The 20,352-nt window shown below is 45.6% G+C and overlaps 1 protein-coding gene across 2 annotated transcripts in view; it reads right to left on the bottom strand.

The window, feature by feature from the left end:
* ESRRB (estrogen related receptor beta) overlaps window positions 1–20,352 on the bottom strand; it is a 153,975-nt gene that overhangs the window by 102,450 nt on the left and 31,173 nt on the right. The gene's annotated exons all lie outside the window — the stretch shown is intronic.

Consider the following 20,352-nt stretch of genomic DNA (forward strand, 5'->3'; position numbering starts at 1 on the left):
ACAGAGCGGCGGCGGCGGCGGCGGGCGGGGGCGAGAGGGAGAGTCTGCGAGGGGAGCGCCGGAGGGAGGGCAGCGCGAGGGCGACTCGCAGCAGACCCGCACGTGGCCAAACAGCCGCCGCAGAAGCCGGGAAGCTCGCTTGCTTTCGCGCTCTCGCGCGCGCGCTGCCGGAGGGCTGGCGGGTTGGAGCGGGGGCGGCGCGGGCGACCTTCACACTCATTCCCACGCGAGGAGAGAGCGGGGCGAGGAGAGAGGGAGGCGGGCGGGCGGGCGGGCGGCGGACGGAGCGAGGAGGGACCTCGCGGCCGGCTCTGAGGGGCGCGCGCGCGTGTTTGGAGCGCCCGCGTGTAGCTGCTGTCGCCGCGTCCCGCCCGCCTCAGAGGCTGCCGCTCGCTCCTTTCCCCGCCGGTTGACAGGGAAAGAGGCGCTCCAGTGCCAATGGCTGCTGCAAACGGCGCGGGTCGGACGCCTGTGTGGCTCCTTGCTTTTCTCTTTCTTTCTTTCTTTCTTTCTTTCTTTCTCAATTTCCTCAAAGGCAATTATAAAATGATCCTGGAGGGAGCGGGACTCTGAGCCAAAAAGGAAAGGGAAAGGGGTGAGAGAGAGAGAGAGAAGGCAGCGTTGGCATTGAAGCTAAGCAGTTCGCAGCATAGACACTGACAGAGAGGAAACGAATCCGCACAGAGCCTAATCCTAGCTGACCTCCTCCCCCCCCCCCCCGCCTTTCTGGCAAGGGACGAGGTCAGTCTCCGTCCTGCAACTTTTGGAAATAACTTGCAGGACGCGCCTCCGTCACACGCACACGTTCTCTCTCTCACACACACAAACGCACAGCCCCTCCCCCCCCAGTGGCTGGCCAGCCTGGCGCGCGCACGCGCGTGGCTGCCAGTCTGACAGCTCTTTATCAGCCCATTAGCGAAGCTCTCGGTTTCCTAAGCGCCGCTTATCCCAGAATGGTGCCTCGCGCCTTGTTAGCCGCAGATCGTGGAAACGGCCAGCGTTGAAACGTTTTTATTGGGGAGGGGGCGGTTTTGAGCGGGGAGGGGGGACACAAAACAGAAGAGGGCAGACTTAAGCGCCAGATTCGGTCTCTTTAAAACGTACAAACAGCAGCAACAAAAAAGGCACAAACCTGAAAAGACTCTCACGCACAACGTTCTGTAAAGAGCAGAGGCAAAGTTCGCGGCTCTGAATGCAAAGTTGGCATCTCATATGGGAATTACGTTGTCAGGTGTATACTGAAAATGAAACCCGCTGTAAAAACATCAGCAGGGAAACTGCCCGAGCCAAAGGACAAGTTTCCCCCGCCCCTCCCAGTTTCATGTACAGAAGCCGACTGGATTGGCAGCTGAATCTTATTTCGACAGTGGTGATGGGGCAGCATGTCCCCCATCCCTAAGGGTTTGTGCTTGCGTGGAGAAGAGGGGGACAGGGAGCAAGCCCACCACCATCTCAGGATCCGCCATCTGAGGTGGCGGCCTCACTCTGCCTAACGGTAGAGCTGGTTCTGTCATGCACTCTACCACTGAACTGCATCCCCTCCTGCTGAGGACTACATACGTGCACAGGATTGTGCTGGCATCCACAAAGTTGTAACATTAAATATGACACCCACCAAGTGACCTTGAGCAAGTTGTGCGGATTGACCTCTTGCAAGCAATCATTTCCCATGCACTTGCCTGGAAGTGTTTCCAAAAGCCATTCCACAGCTGCAAAATGTTGTGTCAGAAACACCTCTCTGATAAACCTACATTCACGACCTACCAAAGGTTCAGTTTTAGGTAAATATATGGTGTACATTTAAGAGATGTAGTAATATGGGTTTACCAAAGGGGGGTGGGCAGCAGCAGCCACCATGTTTGTTCAAAGTTGCAAATACGTAACAGATTGTCTCATCCTCCTGCACCAAGTCAAGAAAACAAGTTGGGGAGAGGTTGAATGCTTGGCAGTGGAATCATATGTCTACTCCGAAGTAAGACCCCTTTCAGGACAAGTCCTCACATCTCAACAAGACTGTAAACTCTTCCCCAAGCTGTAAAAACAAACATAAAGGCATTCTTGCAACCTCTGAACAGCACTGTACCATGGCGGATAGGGAGGTGGGCAGGTGGGGAAATGGTATATTTATGATTTCTTCCAGTTGTACTTTGTTATTTCTTGCATAACTAATAAAAGAAAAGAAATAAGGCTTCCTGAATTCAGTTTACTCCTACGTAAGTGAGTATGGGAGTGCAGTCTGTAAACATTCAGCTAGTTCCTTCCATATCATTTGTTGAGCCACATGAACTTGAGACTAAAAACGGGACAAATTAGTGGACTGACAGGCCAGCTGATGTGAATAATTTCAACTCCGTGGAAGTCATTGAGTGTATCTAGTTATGATGATGCAACTGGTTTGGGGTTAAAATGCACACAGAGACTCAACTGGGCACTGGATTTATGTTGGAGGAGCATACGTTGCCCTGAATATAATCACACTGAGACTTCTGAATTTAGGAAAATAAGAAATCTATGTTTATTGCAGGAAGTACAAGTGTGATAGGAAAGATCTTAGTTTTAACTAAGTAAGGAGGAGATGCAAAGAGCCATGCTTGCTCTTTCATCTCAGCAGGAGAGTCACAAAAAGATGTTTCCTCTCCAGAGTCCCAAGGTAATGAAAAAGAAGAAGCAAGTAGCAAGTGATTTCAGCAACCCTGAGAGTACTGTATTAGTATAGCACCCGAGGGAAGGTAAGCACAGGTTTGTTCAGAAAGTGCAGTCTAGGAAACTTGAAGGTTCCTCCCTCCAGCTATTATTTCCCATGCAGACACATCAGGCTCCAGTGCTAGCTGACTGCATTTCAACACTTCCAACAATCACTTGCTATCATTTAGTATTGCATCCATCATAGTCAAATTAAAACCCATTGAAATCAATGGCTCTAAGTTACTCAGATTCATGGCTAACCACAGCTCATGGATTTCAGTCGGTTCACTATGAGTATGGCTTCATTTTGAATATGGTAAGCTCACAACTTACATGCATTTAACTTGTGTGCTTTACATACTTGGGGGGGGGAATCAATAAAAAGGGGGGGATGTCCAGGGAAAAAAGACTTTGGCAATTCCACCCACCACAGCACCCAATGTGTTTTGAAGCATGATTTTGGCTCTTGGTGTAATCCCCAGTATGTAAATTCCACTTAAGTTGCATGCTTACTGTGCCACATTTATGACATCACATGATTTAAGGTGGGTGTGTTTGTGGTGCTTCAACCATTTCTCTCTACTTCCCCCACCCCCTGCTTTTGCTGCTCATTGTCAAGGAAGAAGGAGGATTGCAAAGAAGAAAGACATGCACAATGTGTGTGTGTTTTGAAGCAAGAGTGCGGCATACAACTTAAATATTAACTTCTGGGCATTTACAGTAAGGTGCATGAGGAGGGAAAATAAAATTAAAAGCAGATTGGAGGTTGGTATGAAACATAAGCCTGAAGACCGAAGACCACTGTCAATGCTACAAGGCCAGAAGTGTCAATGGCACCCTATCGTTGAACTTGTATGTAAACAAAACTGAACAAATAAGGATTTAAGAGCATAACATATTCTCGACTATGCAAATATAGTCGATGATGTGGAACTCATCAAACAATACTCCAAACTGCAGGAGGGATAAAAAATCAAACAGGAGTTTCTCTTTTGCACATAAATCTCACTTTAGCTCATGCGAAGTCTGCAGCTGAAAGTCATAATAAACTGTGACAGGAACTAGCTGCAGCAAACCTTGGGATTGCATGCTGCCTCCCTCTCCTCTCCTACTCCAGCACAGCCGCAAGCAGATCAAGCTGCAGTTAATCTTGACTATGCTTGCTTGAACAAACTACTTTCATAACCCCTGGTTTAAAGCTGGCTTGTTTCAAACAAACCATGGTTAAGATCCTGGCTTTTTTCCCCAGCTGGAACTCAGTTCTGGCACCTGTCAGGTGGGCACCGTTGCCTTTATAAGAGAACAAGGAAAGTGTTCGTGATGAGTTCCGGCACGTCTTTTTCTGGCAAAATAGCACTGGTTAAGATTCACTGGTTCAGATGAAACAACAAGCTGTGGTTAATGAAGATTGGGCACGAAAAGTTTGGTTTCCTCCTTGTGGCTGTGCTGAAGGAAGTGAGGAGTGCATGAGCCTTGGTACCTGTCAGAGCCAAAGAGTTGTATCTAATACTGCGCAGGCGAAGTGCTGCTCATGCAACAGGACTGGCCTGCTCTGGAGAGTTCCCCAATTGAGGGTGCCCATGGGGGTGGGCTGCAGGGAGAAAAAGAGGAAGAGGAAGGTCCACTGCACAAGCAGCAGGGTGTTGCATGAGTGGCACTACATACAACCCAAATGCAATATGTCTCAAAGACAGAGGAGATAATATGATAATTTGTACATCATGAAGGCTGTTAAAGAAGCAAGGTTATATTAATCACTGTTCCTTCTAAATTTCCTCTTTTGCTGTCTTTGTGGGAGGCTAAACTATTAGTACGCTCAATTAAAATATGTGAATGCCCAAACAAAGGAAATGGTGTATTGTCGATTGATGGAACTTGCTTCACTGAAGGAAATGATAAATGAGAAAGTGAACTGATGTCTTGTGAAGGGGCATAAGGCCCATTCCACACATTTACATTTGGACATTCTGCCTTCTGGATTACATTTTTGAGATTAATATGCATCTCCAAGGGAATATAAGGGACATCCCACAACCCTCTGCATGGAGACAAACCACTTGTGGACAGAGAACAACAGGACTGTGTCCCCTGCCCCTTGGCATCCATGCATCCAGCATATTCAACCTATAAATGTGTGTGTGTAAACCAGGCTTCCTCAACCTCAGCCCTCCAGATGTTTTTGGCCTACAACTCCCATGATCCCTAGCTAGCAGGACCAGTGGTCAGGGATGATGGGAAATGTAGTCTCAAAACATCTGGAGGGCTGAGTTTGAGGAACCCTGGTGTAAACTCATGCCCCATTGCCTTATATTCAGATCACTGCAAGCATTTCATCATCTGACTGGCAATAAGCACAAACCTGGAATCTCCCAGTAAGGAGAGGAGCTGTCAGTGGAAGGCGGCACATGCTCCTACCGTTCCTCTTTTCAAAATCACAACCTCCCAAGGCTAATTTACATTTAATGCCACCACCACCACAACACTGAAGCTTTGTTGCATGCATTTGCCTACTTTGCTCCTTGCAGAATGCAGCTTTCAGAATACAGATAGGATATCAGCAATACAAAGCATTTTTTAACAAAAGATAAAGCAACAGCAACCCCCTACCAACAGTTAATAAGCCAGCAGGAAAACATAGTCAGTTCATAACTTTGCCACCATTAGAACTAGGGAATAAGTGGGATCTGTTGGAAGTGTTGGATGCCCCCTTACATGACACTCCATCCCATCCCTGCTCCTCCAAAGTCCCACCACCACACACAGCCACTGAGCATGCTCAGCCTAGGGATGTGGGTTGTCTCCCTAGGATTCTTTCCATATATATACAGTGGTACCTCAGGTTACAGACACTTCAGGTTACAGACTCCACTAACCCAGAAATAGTACCTTGGGTTAAGAACTTTGCTTCAGGTTGAGAACAGAAATTGCATGGCAGCCGCGCAGCGGCAGCAGGAGGCCTCATTAGCTAAAGTGGTACCTCAGGTTAAGAACAGTTTCAGGTTAAGAACGGACCTCCAGAACGAATTAAGTTCTTAACCCAAGGTACCACTGTGTGTGTGTGTGTGTGTGTGTGTGTGTGTGTGTGTCTTCTTCTCTGGCGATCACTCATAGCCGAGTAAGATTGTCTTACATAAACACAGTTTTAACAATGAGTCTGTAAGTGACTGTGGAGGCCAATTCTGGATCCACACATCCTCCCATGGGGACATTAATTTCCAGGCGGGAGTTGAACACGGTACGGATTCGCGAAGTGTGCCTTCCTCTTAGCACATTTCTCCTTTGTGTCCTGAGTTCAAGTGTCTACACACACACACACACACACAGACATTTGTACTTCTGCAAACCTCAGGGTTCCCCTGAGCATTCTAGTACCTTCTTCATGTTTCTCTGTAGCCCCATTTTGGCAGCAATCTGTCAGCAGCGCAGCCACCCGCTTAATCCACTATTAGAAGGAATGATTGTTCCTAGCTGCTCTGGATCAGCCAGCTTTTCATTACAAGCTGCAAGGATCTGTTTGTGAGTGCATGTTGATGACTGTACTTGGCTAGGCATGCTGCTGTGTGCATGACAGTGTGGATACTGGAGAGGGTGCTGACTGCCGGTAATTGGAAACAGTTCCTTGGCATTGAAGCTACCCAGATACCTAATCCTTACAGTAAATAAAACCGGGTACCACTATGTTAACCCAAAGCGACTGATGGCACTGTATTCAGGTGTGGATACTATGGTAATTTGACAGCAGCTGTACACAATATTACAAAGATAGCAGAATTGCCACAGATTTGAAGACTCAGCCTGTTTATTAAAATGTATAAACCACACGTTCATCCAAAAGTGGCTTTCAGAGTGGTAGATTTTGAAAGACTGCAAGTACAATGTAAGGCACAACCAACAAAACAATGAAATCAAGTGAGTCCTCTAGCCACCTAAAGATACCATAAGTATAAGTGGCTGGGCAAAGAAAAAAACATTTCAAGCTGGCACTGGGGGAGAAATACAGTGTTGGTGTCAAACAGACCTCCCTCAGAGGGGCATTCTGGTGTTAGGGCACCACAACAAAGAAGGCCCTTTCTTTGTACATCCATAATGCACTGCTCTTAAAGATGGAGCATGGAGAACAAACCCCTCTGATGATCTTAATGCACAGAAAGGAGGGTGTGCTTTCCAGATGTTTATGCCCCAAACTGTTTGGGCCTTTAAAGGCAAGCACCAGCACCTTGAATTGGGCTCAACAGCAAACGTGGTTCAGCATGAAATCTCTGGAATGGCCATGACTGGGACAAATACTAGGAGAGACTGCTTCTGCTTGGTCAGCCAAACAGTACTTCCTGCTTCTTGCACTTTGGGCTCTGGCTTCAGCTCAAGCCCTTGAGTTGAAGGCTTCTGAGCTTGAAATGCCCCATGACTAGACATGAGTATGGCTACCCACAGTCCTGGTCTGGAAATGAATGGGGAAGCCCTTGCAAGCTCCCCAAATGCTCAGTACAAGGAATCACAACACTGAGGTTTGCCTCTGTTAGAGGAATTATTTCGGCCCATAATCCATTCCAGGATTATTGGGTTCCCTCAAAAGCATCACCTCACAAAGTATTTGTATGGCAATCTGTGACAGGACTGGCCCTGCCATATAGGATGGGGGAGAAGAGAGGACATGGGTGAATGTGCCCCACAGCTCACATCATCTTGGGCCACTTTACTGAACCTCCAAGATATTGAATTTTAAGACAGGTGCTGGTTTCCAACAGCTGGAGTTTTTAATGTGGGGTTTTAACTTTTATCAGGGCCTAGTAGAGTGAGCCATGGAGCCACCAGATTGGCTGGCACAGACTTCATGTGGTCTAATTAACTGATAACGGTAACACAATGGGGGTTTGTGCTCAGATAATGGACTCTTGCTGACAGAGAAATGCCCATGCAAAAAAGAGAGGAGGATTTCTGAAAAGGCTCGACAGAACCGTTTCTGGAACAAAAAAAATATTAATATTATTTTATAGTCGGTGTAAAAGGACAAACAGGACTTTTTCTTTTTCTGGAGGAGCTGCTTCCTTCTTTTGGTAGGGGATTTCTACATTTATCATCTTGGACACCCTGGGAGCCACTCGGAAACAGTAGCTTGTTCTGCAGAATTGGGGCATGAGAATTTCTCATGTTCTTGGTTTGGCACTCTGCTGCCAAATCTGAACCTTGTGAGAAGATTCCTGGGGAAAGGCTCAATGTCCTCTTCTGCCATACAGAGGGACAACCTGTGTGTGTCCTTAGGGCTGTTAGCAAGTGGAAGGTTTGAATAATCAAATGTGATCTCTGGGGGAAATCACACAAACACATGTTAGCTAAAGGTAAAGGTAAAGGGACCCCTGACCATTAGGTCCAGTCGTGGCCGACTCTGAGGTTGCGGCGCTCATCTCGCTTTATTGGCCGAGGGAGCCGGCATACAGCTTCCGGGTCATGTGGCCAGCATGACTAAGCCCCTTCTGGTGAACCAGAGCAGCACACGGAAACGCCATTTACCTTCCCGCCAGGGCGGTACCTATTTATCTACTTGCACTTTGAGTGCTTTTGAACTGCTAGGTTGGCAGGAGCAGGGACCGAGCAACGGGAGCTCACCCCGTCGCGGGGATTCGAACCGTCGACCTTCTGATTGGCAAGTCCTAGGCTCTGTGGTTTAACCCACAGCGCCACCTGTGTCCCTACATGTTAGCTACCCCAGCTCTAATAGAACAAATGACTATGAATCCCTTCATCCTTCCTCTTACCAGGAAGCTCCTTCCAGCAATGAGATCCATACTCATTTCTGCCCTAACATGCAGGACCAATTGTACCCAGCAGAAAACAAAAATGCTGGGGTATAGGCCCTCACTGCCTTGGTCCCCACTCTCTGGTTTGCCCTCCAGACCCAAACTAGCAGTCCATGCCTCTCAGTTTTCAGTAAAATGCTCCAAAATAGAGGAACAATGGAGGTACTGCAAGAGGAGGAAGCAAGCAAACAGTGGAGCCAAGTATTAATGTAGGCACTGGGAAAGTCCAGAAAGCTAATTTGTACAAATTAGATCTCTGATTTAATTAATTGATCATACCAATTAATCAACAAATGCTTTCAGCTTTAATATAGACATATCAGGAAAGGGGAGGAAAGCATAGATTTTTGGATTTCATCCTAGCAAATCATCCATATGTGTCAAGAAAAAAAAATTGGTTGAGCTGCTGGATGCACAGCAAAGTTGGACAGTTCCAGTCAATAGCACTCATCGTCACCCCATATCTGCTGACAAACATTTTAAAAATGGTGGAAACAGGACCACAGCAGATTGCCAGGCCCATGGGAGAAAGACCTACAGATGCAAAAAGGTCAAGAAAAGAGCAGATGTCCCATTAGGTCCCATTTCAATCAAAGGGCACAACAAGGAACTGAAGAAGCAATTATTCTTATTTTTAACCTTCCAACAGTTTGACTTCACCCCCAAAGGCACACTCCACCATTGTCTCCTGAGTCAGATGGATGTCTACAAAATAATAATAATAATAATAATAATAATAATAATAATAATAAACCAAACACAGAATCAAGAATGCCAAGATCTTCCTCCTTTCCTAAGATCCATTTCTGTCCCCTTAGGGCAGCCTTCAACAACTCAGTACATTCCAGATGTTTTGGACTACAACTCCCATCAGCCCCAGCCAGCATGTTGCATAGCAACCTGCTAAGCAACAATCTTTATGTGGGTGTTGTTGTTTTAAAAAAAGAAGGCCCACCAGTGAGATCTGCAGTCAAAAGATTTGCAACACCTTGTAATGTTCAAAATGGTGCATAAACATCTTCCCCTGCTGCCAAACCAAACTAAATCTCACCTGCTAAACAATGTTAAACGTCCATAATTCAGAACTTTCCTTTGTTAGATTTAGCTGCCAAACCCCTAAGGGAGCATCCAACTTGCTGAAATATTTGCCATTGGCAGACCACGCCGTGATTTATTCTCTGGTTGTCCATTTTAAATGTCTTCTATTGATAGTTTGTTGTGGTCCTCCGGATCAAAAAAAATGTGCCACTGGCCATAATGACAGTGACAAGAGAGCCCACCCACTTTGTTGGTTCTTTGCATGACTTGTAAGGTTTACAGCCCTTCGCTTTGAGGTATCTTCGCCTTGAAGTAGAGGGCAATTGGCACCTTTCTACAGGGATGAAAGGACTGCTTATTTATCTATATGTTATGCTCACCTAACAAGCAACCTCCATCTCTCAAATGCATCTGAATTTCCAGAGTGATTGCCTTGTATCCCACATCAGCAGGTCCTTCCAGTGGAAGTACTCTTTCGACCATATTACACTTTTCATCAGTACTCAGGCCCAAAACTGGTAACATTCCCTTCACTTCTGCAATGAAAAGGGTGGTGGAACTATGAAATCCCATCCACATCACATGCATTGGACCAGGGGTTGGCTCCCAGGCAAGGGTGCAGGCCCAGGAGACACAAAACTCATGGCTCTCAACTCTGGAGTGACTAGGAGCTCACCTGTCCATCTGCACAGTCCCCAGGATCTCCTCCACCGCTCTGGGCAGCTGGACAAGGCACACAAGCTCCTCTGGAGGTTGTGCTCAGTGGAGGAATCTGGTTGCTGGCATGGGCTGTCACAGCAGAGTGGGCAAGAGTTGCAGGAGGAGGGAGGGAGGGAGATGGCCTGAAGAAGAGGAGAAAGGAGGGAAGGCAGAGCAGAGCAGACCCAAATGGCCATGGAGGAAGTCACTGGTGGAGCATGAAAGGTGATAAACAGCAAGCATTTTGAGTTTCTGGTCCATGGTCCCTCCCAGCTTTGGAGCCACTGATTCAGCTCCTTGCCAAGGGTGCAAGGGAGCCTAGGTAAGCCTCGGCATGCCCTACGTGTATGTGATGTACCCATGATGCATTGGAAACAGAGAGAGGCTGCTGTGCTAGAGAGTGATGATTCCCCCCCCAGTGCAACAGTGCAGATGGCAACATCACACTGACATTAGAACCCTTTTACCAATTTAAAGGCACATTAGGATTCAAATGAAAGGGAGCAAAGGCCACATTTTCCCCTCCTCGCTGGTGTGAAGCAGTGGATTTTCACATCCCTGCTTTCACACACACACCGGGGGGGGGGGCATTATACCATTCTCAGATACGATAGACTGAGAAATTGACTTTACGCTCTCCCCCACCCACCCTCCAATTCTTTAATGACTAAGCAATTTTTCGATGGATTAATTTTTGACTTTTAAACTTTTATCATAAAATAATGGCCAGCTTCCCATTGAGCTGACAGAATGACTGGCAGAAATTTCATTTAGTATAATATACATGAGAAGCTGGAATTCATGCCAAGTGGGCTTGATTGCACCGTTTGATAACACAATACTGCATGCGGATAAAGGGAAGAAAAGCAGCCTGAAGAGACCTAGGTCTCTCTATAGATATTTTAAGTCCTACGGAAAATTCTCAGAGCAAAGGCAGCGCTATCATGGAAACATGGTGCAATTCTGAAGAACAGCTTAAATAATAATAATAATCTAAATAATAATAATACAAAAAAATCCCACACAGCAAACCAGGTAGAAAATGGCACCAGGTAAAATAGAAGTATTATATAGAAGGAAATTATGAAAGTCAAGGAAGAGGTTAAACTCAGAGTTGTTCTATGCATTGAACACCATATGGTAGAATCTTGGGCTGTGGCACTGCAGACTGCAAGTGGGAGGTGTCATCGTTTTTAATCCTCCCCTGCATGTAGCAGATCAGAGAGAAACATACAGAGAGCCCAGACTCATTCTGATGCTAGTTTACTATATGCAATGTGTGTAGCAGGCAAGTATTAAATGGAGGAGTGGACGGAGACTCTCCATCTGCTTGCAGTCTGAAGAAGGATGCTACAGAATTCTTCCACAACCATCTCTGATGTGTAGAATGGCTCCCAGTGGTTTATCTCTACACATTTTTGTACCTTGTTAGGCTTTAGTTGAAACGTTTGCTGCTTCTCAAAGCAGTGTCCCAACCTGCCTAATTTGATTGCTAACACTATTTAGCCTTTGTAAACAAAAAAACCCAGAGCTAATAACGCCCATGAATCATGAACAGTGATTCCACTATTATTTTCCAAAGTAGTGCTGGTAATTTAGAGGTCAGCACTGTGGTCTAAACCACAGAGCCTTGGGCTTGCCGATTGGAAGGTCAGCGGTTCGCATCCCCGCAACAGGGTAAGCTCCCGTTGATCGGTCCCTGCTCCTGCCCACGTAGCAGTTCGAAAGCATGTCAAAGTGCAAGTAGATAAATAGGTACCATTCCAGCAGGAAGGTAAACGGTGTTTCTGTGTGCTGCTCTGGTTCGCCAGAAGCGGCTTAGTCATGCTGGCTACATGACCCGGAAGCTGTCTGCAGACAAACGCCGGCTCCCTCGCCTATACAGCGAGATGAGTGCGCAACCCCAGAGTCATCAGCAACTGGACCTAACGGTCAGGGGTACCTTTACCTTATTGTCCACTTTAAGAGCATTTTATTTTATATTATTTTCAGGTTGCCTTAATTTACCCTTATTGGGGATGAATTTCATTGTTGATGTCAAACCAATGTGTTTTCTTCTGCCCTTTGCTTGGCCACAGTCTGCTAGGCTGTGCTAGGCAGAGCAAGTGCCGTAGAAATGAACAGCCGTTGTGCAAGAGCTGCAGCCACTCCCATTCATTCCAATGGGTCTTGCTTCTTAATGAACTACGCAGCCTTCTGTAAGGCACTCTAGGAGATAAGATAAAACGTTATCACATCTCTTCATTTAACACAAATAAATTAAAAGCCTGGTTAATCGATAGTCCTTGTTTGTGCAGCGCTTGCCATTCTGCTATTGCTGGGTGCCTTTTCTGAACCTCTGCTAGATTTGCCATATCTAGAATGACACAGTCATAGGGTTTGAAGGGTTCTCAAAAGTCACCCAGGCCAACCTGCTGCCAATGCATGAAACCCACTGCTGCAACATCTCTGGTATGGGACCACCCTAGCTTGTTTCGATGCAATGCAGTTCCATTGCAGCCTAACAACTTTGCCTCAACACATGCAAGAATGATACAATGAAAGAGAAGGCACCAGGGCAAGGAAAGGGGACCCGGGCATCATTCACCACAAAATGTACAGCTTTGGTTGTGGATAGAGGTACAGTCAAAACTACTCAAGGCACTGGTACCTTCTCTGCATTAAAGGCTGGACGTTTTAGTGCTGGGAAATGCAATACAAGATCTTGCAATGAATGGCGGGGAAACCCGTGGTAGTAAATAGTACTAGTAATAGCACTTTGAAGATATGTGGATTGTAAACAAAACAGAAATGGGTAACTGCTGCCTTTATAAACCTGTCATCTTGAAAAGTCCTCGACCTCAATGAAAAAGGTCCTTCAATATTCTCCCAGGCCTGAAACACAACAGGGATATTTCCACAGTACAGCACAACAATGCAAGCACATTGCAGCCAGCCAGATGGTATAAAACAATGCACAGAACATCAAATTCTAACCCTACGAGCATCTCTGATATATTCAGTTCATGGCAACTGTGCTGCCTCTACACACATATTTCTGGTCCAATCTGTTTAGATGTTGTGCAGAAGCCAGTGACCTACCGCACATCATTTCATTTCTCTATTCCAATGTAGACGAAGAAGCAATTCTTCAAATGAGTAAGGAGAGAAGAGGACTACTTGGCTCCCCCATGGCTACCAATGCCATTTGAACGGGTCCCGTGTTCACCCCTTTCTCACAAAGCAGCAGTCATGCTACAATCCTTTCTTCCTTTCACTCGCCAGCTTTCTGTGCTGAGAGACTGGAGTGGGACTGGAGTGGGAGCAAGAGATGCCTGGGGGAAGGTAAGGGTAGAGGCAATGCCTGAATCAGCACACGATACAATACTGTCTCTTCCTACTTTGATCTCCCTGTCCAGTGTAACCACAGGAAAGATGCCAGTTCCTGGAATATTTTGATGTTGCAAACTCTTTGGTGCAGGTTATGTCTTTCGTGCAATGCACATGTGCCGATAATATCATCTACCCTTAGGGAACTTTTAGAAGACATCTGAAGGCAGCCCTGTTTAGGGAAGCTTTTAATGTTTGATAGACTACTGTATTTTAATATTTTGTTGGAAGCTGCCCAGAGTGGCTGGGGAAACCCAGCCAGATGGGCGGGGTATAAATAAATTATTATTATTATTATTATTATTATTATTATTATTATTATTATTATTGAATAGTGTGTTGTCTAACTGCATTTCTCAGCAGCAGTGCTTTATGGCAGAATTCAGTTCAAGCAGACTTTCTCTATCCCCATTGCAAGGCCACAGTGAGCAAGCTCGACCGAAAGATTTTTTAAAAAAAATTGCAGCAGTCTACATGTTTATCCTGGATTTTCCAGATAGTTTTCTAATCAAGCACCAAAATGTCTCAGATTGTTTATCTGGGTGCCACAGCATGGTGCCTCCAGATCTTCACTATTTCATGGGATGGATTCAAGTGCATACCATAAATTTAAGTTTGTGCAATTAAAGTGGATTGAAGTGCTCTGTTGCCCTTGCACAACAAATACACTTTTGAAAAACCAAATGGACTTTTCGTGGCAAGGAAAATGAAGAGGAATTGCACTGAAAAGCGTGGGATGGATGAATGATTGATGGAAAGACATTATAAAAATTCCTTAAGATCAGGTCTCAAGAAAATCTGAACGGATCACTCCATGTCAGTCAGGCCTCTCAGATAGAGCAGGGCAGGGATGCTCACATACAAAATGTTGGTACAATTCCAAATTTATGCACAGACTCCTTGATCACCCCTTTGATTGGCTGTTGATACAAACCTCAGTTGTGCATCTATTTTTTATTTTATTTTTTAAACCTAAATCACTGCAGGAAAGGGATGCTTGCCTTAAGCCTTGGGGATGAGGCAGGCTACATATCTAAATAAATAATTCTGACAAAAGAGTGAGGGGGCTCAGAGCCCTCCATCCTATTCCCAGATCTATCATTTTACTGAATGAGCAGTTTAGGACAAGTCACTTAACCTCTCAGCGCCTTCACAGGGAAATGAGCGTTTTAATGCTGCCCTCGCAGCACATGGTGAGGGTTAATTAATTAATACTTGTATAGTGAGTAAAGCTGTCTCTGAATGACGGGCGATGATATATGTTACATGCTGAAATACCCAGGGGAGGGGGGCACGCACTGTGCGAGAACGCTCTGCTCTGCGTTCCCTGGATGCTGCCGGGCTATGCCAGAGCCTTGTGCCTGAACCGAACAGCTTCCTTTTGTAGCGGCTCAGCACACCACTGAGATGCCAACCCCAGCGAAACCCCAAAGGGTCACCAAAAGAACAAGACCACCAAGGGAGCAGCGAGAAGGGAGGGAGCGAGAGAACAAAGAACAGCCGCCGCAGTAGCAGCAGCACTATCCAAAAAGACATGGCAGGAAGGGAGGGGAAGGGAAGAAGCCTGAAAAGCACTTCGACAATGAACGCAGGATTAAGACCATTCCATGGGGATGCAGTGCAGAGCCAACTGCTATTATTGGTGGCTACAAGAAAGCAGGAGAGAGTGGCTTAGGCCAAAGTCTCGCAGGCCTGCTACACAAGCAACTCTTGTGGGGCCTTTTTTTTACGGATCCAGGGAAGCTGTGAACAATTCAAGATGTGTGCCTGAAGTCGCATCCACATCATGTATCTAAAGCACATTGAAAGCGTAGGGCTTCCCCCAAAGAATCATGGGAACTTTTGTTTGTTAAGGGTGCTGGGAATTGTAGTTCTGTGAGGGGGTGAACTACAGCTCCCAGGATTATTTAGAGGGAGCCACGGGCGTCAAATATATTGTGCACATGTGACCTTAGATCCCTTGCACAGGATGCAAGAACACAACTCTGCATAGCCACACACAAACTGGGACATGTCCCACACCTGCTGCTCTGTTGCAAAGGAGTCTGGGAGTGGATCTCTTGCAAACACTCACAAGCACAACAGGCAGCAAAACATCCTTGGCCAGCCAAATCCCACAGCACGGAGGTGGGTATCTTTCTTCAGTTACAACAGCTTTTATCCCACTCTTCTTCCATGATGCTCAGGACAGCGCACAAGTTTCTGCACTCTTTCCATTTTATCCCGTAAGGGAGAGACTGACTCAAGGTCACCCAGCTGGCTTCATGGCTGAGTGAGATTTGAGGCTGGGGGTTCTTAGTCCTGGTCCAATACTCCAACCACTACATTGAAGCAGCTGTTTCTTTTCACCCATGAAATCGCCAGTCAGGAACAGCCCGGGGCATTTTCCTGCCTGAGATGAAAGACAAGATGGTGGCCACCAAGCCATACAGTATCTTTCTGTGTATAAGACTAGGTTTTTTCCCTAAAAAATAATGTCAAAAATTAGGGGGCATCTTATACTCGGATACATCCCCTCCAATTTTCTTAAATCTGAGTCCCCCAAAATAGGGGGCATCTTATAGATGGAAAAATACAGTATATAAAGAAGTTGATTGGGTAGATGGTTGGATTTTACTTCAGTAGTGGTGGCTGACAGGCCAGCATCCTCCAAAGGGCAGCAGGATAGCTTGTGGATGGACACAGAACAGGCTTCATGGTACCTTCAGCTCTGTCTTCATCATTGCTCCTTTCACCCTAGGATCTGTCACCTGAGGTGGCCACACCACTCTGTCTAATGGTAGGGCCAGTCAAAACAAATATCTATCTATCATCTATCAATCTATCTATTCATCCATCCATCTATCATCTATCTGTCTGTCTGTCTGTCTGTCTGTCTATCTATCAATCATCTATCTATCTATCTATCTATCTATCTATCTATCATCTATCTCTCTCTCTCTCTCTCTCTATCTATCTATCTATCTATCTCTATCATTTTTAAAGGTGATAGAACTACAGGTATGCAATTGTTGTTGTTGTTTCTCTAGGGAGAAAGGGAGGAATTGAATGATCATACTGAGAGAGACTTCAGTTTTTTTAAACAACAACAACATTTTTAAGGCAAGCTGATCACCCAGGACAGCTCACTGTTCTTTGGCCTGATTAAGAGAGACAGAAGAGATCCTTTACTTATGGAGCTCTTTCTCCTCTCCTGGGACAACCCTTTTTGCTCAGAAAGGTTTGGGAGGCTGTGGTGGGCTGGTGGCAAGCACACTTGGAAATCTTCTCCATTTCCACATCCAAGGTCTCCGAGGGGTTAGGGAAGGTTCATGCCCAGAATGTTCATAATACCATACAGAATGTTTAAATGCCCTAAGGGCAGAGACGGCTATGGAGAACATCAAGGTGGCCCCCTGGGGAGCAAAAAACAACAACACTGATTACCCTTGGAATGAGCCAAATACTTTTCATTGAATTCCCTTGGGAAGGAGGTCTTGTGTGCAAGGGCTTTTCTGCTTGCAAGTAGAGAAGATAGATCAAGGTTCTCTAGGGATTGGGGGAGTGTTTAGCAAGCTGATGTGGTAAGAAGGAGGAGGATTACAGCAGAAGAACCAGGGGGTGATGTTCAGAGCAGGGCAATTCAAATCTACAATAGCAGAAACAGAGTTTGGGATATATCAGCTCTGACTTATTTGAAAGTATAACTATAAACCATATTTGCACTCTGGGAAAACCTAACAAGTCACACTTGTGTAATGAGGTTTTCATGAAGGTACATCTGTGTGTGTGTGTGTGTTTTGAGAGAGGGAGAGAGAGGTTCCAATTTACCCTTGAAAATTCTGCTCTTTGCTCTGCAACATCCTACAATTTCTCCAAATCGGTAGCACACCAGAAGTTATTCTGCAAAATTAGGCACATTAGCTGAGCAAATCTGCAAATTTTACAGGTTGCTTCAGGGTTGTCTTTTTTAAAGGCATGCACATACTCAGGTCATCCCAGTAGCAATGCAGCTATAATAATCAACCTTTGGCTTCCTTAGATGACCCTGAATTCCAGTATTAAGAGAAAGGGAGAATAACGACACTCTGTCCACTTTCACCACACTAAGCATAATTTTATACACCTCTATCATGCCATCCTCTTATTTGCCTTTTTTTCTAAACTAAAAACCCCCTCAAATATTGCAACTTTTTCTTGTAGGAGAGTGGCTTTAGCTCCTTTAGCTCCCTGACCATTTTGACTTACATTTTCTGCACCTTTCCCAGCAAGCCGATTCCAAAATTGAGCCAAAAGGAACCCACTCCTCCCTAATTATAATACACTCTGCCATCAAACCTAACTGAATGTAAATGAAAATAGGGCCTGGAACATTCCCCCCTCCTCCTTGAACTAGAACACAACAGGTAGTACTAGAGCAGGGGTGGATTGGCAGCAGTTTGCAGCCAGGAAGGAACAAAGAGCATCTATCTTTCCACTTTAAAAAGTTAGAGTGGTGTTCTGCAGGACCTGGGAGAGCTCCCATGGTTAAGCAGATGCAGCTCTTTCCGTACTCCAAGAAGGCCCAAACTTTGGGCAATGTGGTAAGGTATTCAAAGTGGTAGTGAAGTGGCTTACAGAGGGTATCTTCAACCTTTTCAGACCCAGGACCCACTTCTAACTTAAGAAATTGCTTCCCAAACACATGTTTATTTTGAATTTTTTACCATATATTTGCATGGTGGTGGTGCTCCTGCTGTGACCCAACTTGGATTGGGCCATGACCCAACCCACCAGTGGCCTAAAGATGTACAATATAATGCCCCACAAGTTTCATATTTTTGTCTTTTCCAGAGGGACTTTTGACATATAAGCAGTTCTGCGTGACTGGTGAGGTGGCTCTGATGTCTTACACAGTGACTCACTGATTCAGAGACTGCTAAGACCTGCTCATCATTTCCAGAGAAGTCTATGGGCAGTTTGTCTTCCTTCACAACTATTTCCAGTACAGTGGTACCTCAGGTTACATACGCTTCAGTTTACAGACTCTGCTAACCCAGAAAGAATACCTCGGGTTAAGAACTTTGCTTCAGGATGAGAACCGAAATCGTGCTCCAGCAGCGCGGCGGCAGCAGGAAGCCCCATTAGCTAAAGTGGTGCTTCAGGTTAAGAACAGTTTCAGATTAAGAACAGACCTCCAGAACGAATTAAGTACTTAACCTGAGGTACCACTGTACATCTGAAGAACTCCAGGGCAGAAAACTCTGCCTTAATAGCCCCTATTGACTTCCCAGAGGCCTTCAGTGTTATTCATGGTCATCTTCATCCTAAATCTGCATAAGATCCAAGACAGCAGAAATGTGATCAGAAAGACTATCCATGCTTTTTGCTACTTGTGTTTGTAGGTCTCCTAGAGTCATTTTTTATGAGGAATGTGACTAATAAATAGCAGCAGCAGCAGCAACAACAACAACAACAACACAATTTGCTCAAGTCAAACCTACTGGTTTAGCCCCGGATCTTACAGTATTGTAGCTAATGAAACATGTTAACTAATGAAGGTTGAGGCAGGCAGGCAAAGACTATTCCACTCAGTCTATTTAATCCACTTAAAAGAAAGAGAAGGGAAACCTGAGCTGAATTTCTGTATGCCAAGGAGTGGACTATACTGCTATCAGCATATGTGAAAATAACCAAAATCAGATTAGTGTGAGGTATTTGTTAATGCCAAGGGTGGGCGGTGAGGGAGAAAGAAGATCCATAGCTGTCAACTTACAGATTTGAAAATAAGGGACCAGCAGCCTTGAAAATAAGGGATAAGCAGCCAAAATAAGGGACCTGCAGCCTCACCTGTTTCAGGCACTCCAGTCTTCCTGTCCTCCTGCAGTCTGGTGAAACTCATGCTGGTAGCTTCGAGAACACTGTCCAACCAACTTTGTAACCAGAGGTTCAACTGAATAGAATCTGAATCACATGTACCACAAGGCCTATGCAGCCTCAACTTAAGATGGCTCCCCGGCCTGGCTTTGCGCTGCAAAGTTTGCAGCAGCACGTGCAACAAAATGGCATCCAGCATTCAAAAACCCCCTCAGCTTGCATTAACTAGCCACGCACAAGGCATGCAAGCTCCACCCCCCAGTCGTTCTTAGACTTCTTATTGGGTGAGCAACACAGCCAAGCAACACAGTTGGAGCCTCCCTCCTCCCTGGCCGGCAGGGAGATAGAGGAGCTGCTTCCTTTGAAATTTAAGGGACATCATTTAAGGGACATCCATCAATAAGGGACAGCAGCGGGACATGGTGCTGGAATAAGGAACTGTCCCTTCAAATAAGGGATGCTTGACAGCTATAAGAAGATCTCATTGGAAAACTGGTGTCCCTAGAAAAACACAAAGGAGTTTCCATTTCCACTTTATTTCAGAACTTGTATGATTTTGAATTCTGAATTTCCGGGTTATCGTGAGGGATGATTCTGTGTTTATGACTGAATTATGCATGTGCAGTTTAGGATGATCACAACCAATAACCTCCATGCAGGGTTCCTGCAGATTTCATCCTGCGTGAAGTGGCTGTCAGGTGAAAAAGATATAACCCAATAAGATCCTGGTATGCTCCCTGGAATAACCTCTGGACAATGAGCTGCTGTCAGACTGCAGGACACCGACATCATACTGCACCAAACGTACATTTCTGAAGGAAAATGCAAAGTTTGGAAAAGGGGTGTTTTTAGAAGCAAGAACACCCAATAAGTGTGCAGTCAAGATTAGGAATATACCCTACAATCTTCCTTTTTCCATGTTCTTACCTTC

The sequence above is a fragment of the Podarcis pityusensis genome (genome assembly GCF_964106645.2).
Source record: "Podarcis pityusensis genome assembly, chromosome: 1".
In the NCBI taxonomy this organism is placed as follows: domain Eukaryota; kingdom Metazoa; phylum Chordata; class Lepidosauria; order Squamata; family Lacertidae; genus Podarcis; species Podarcis pityusensis.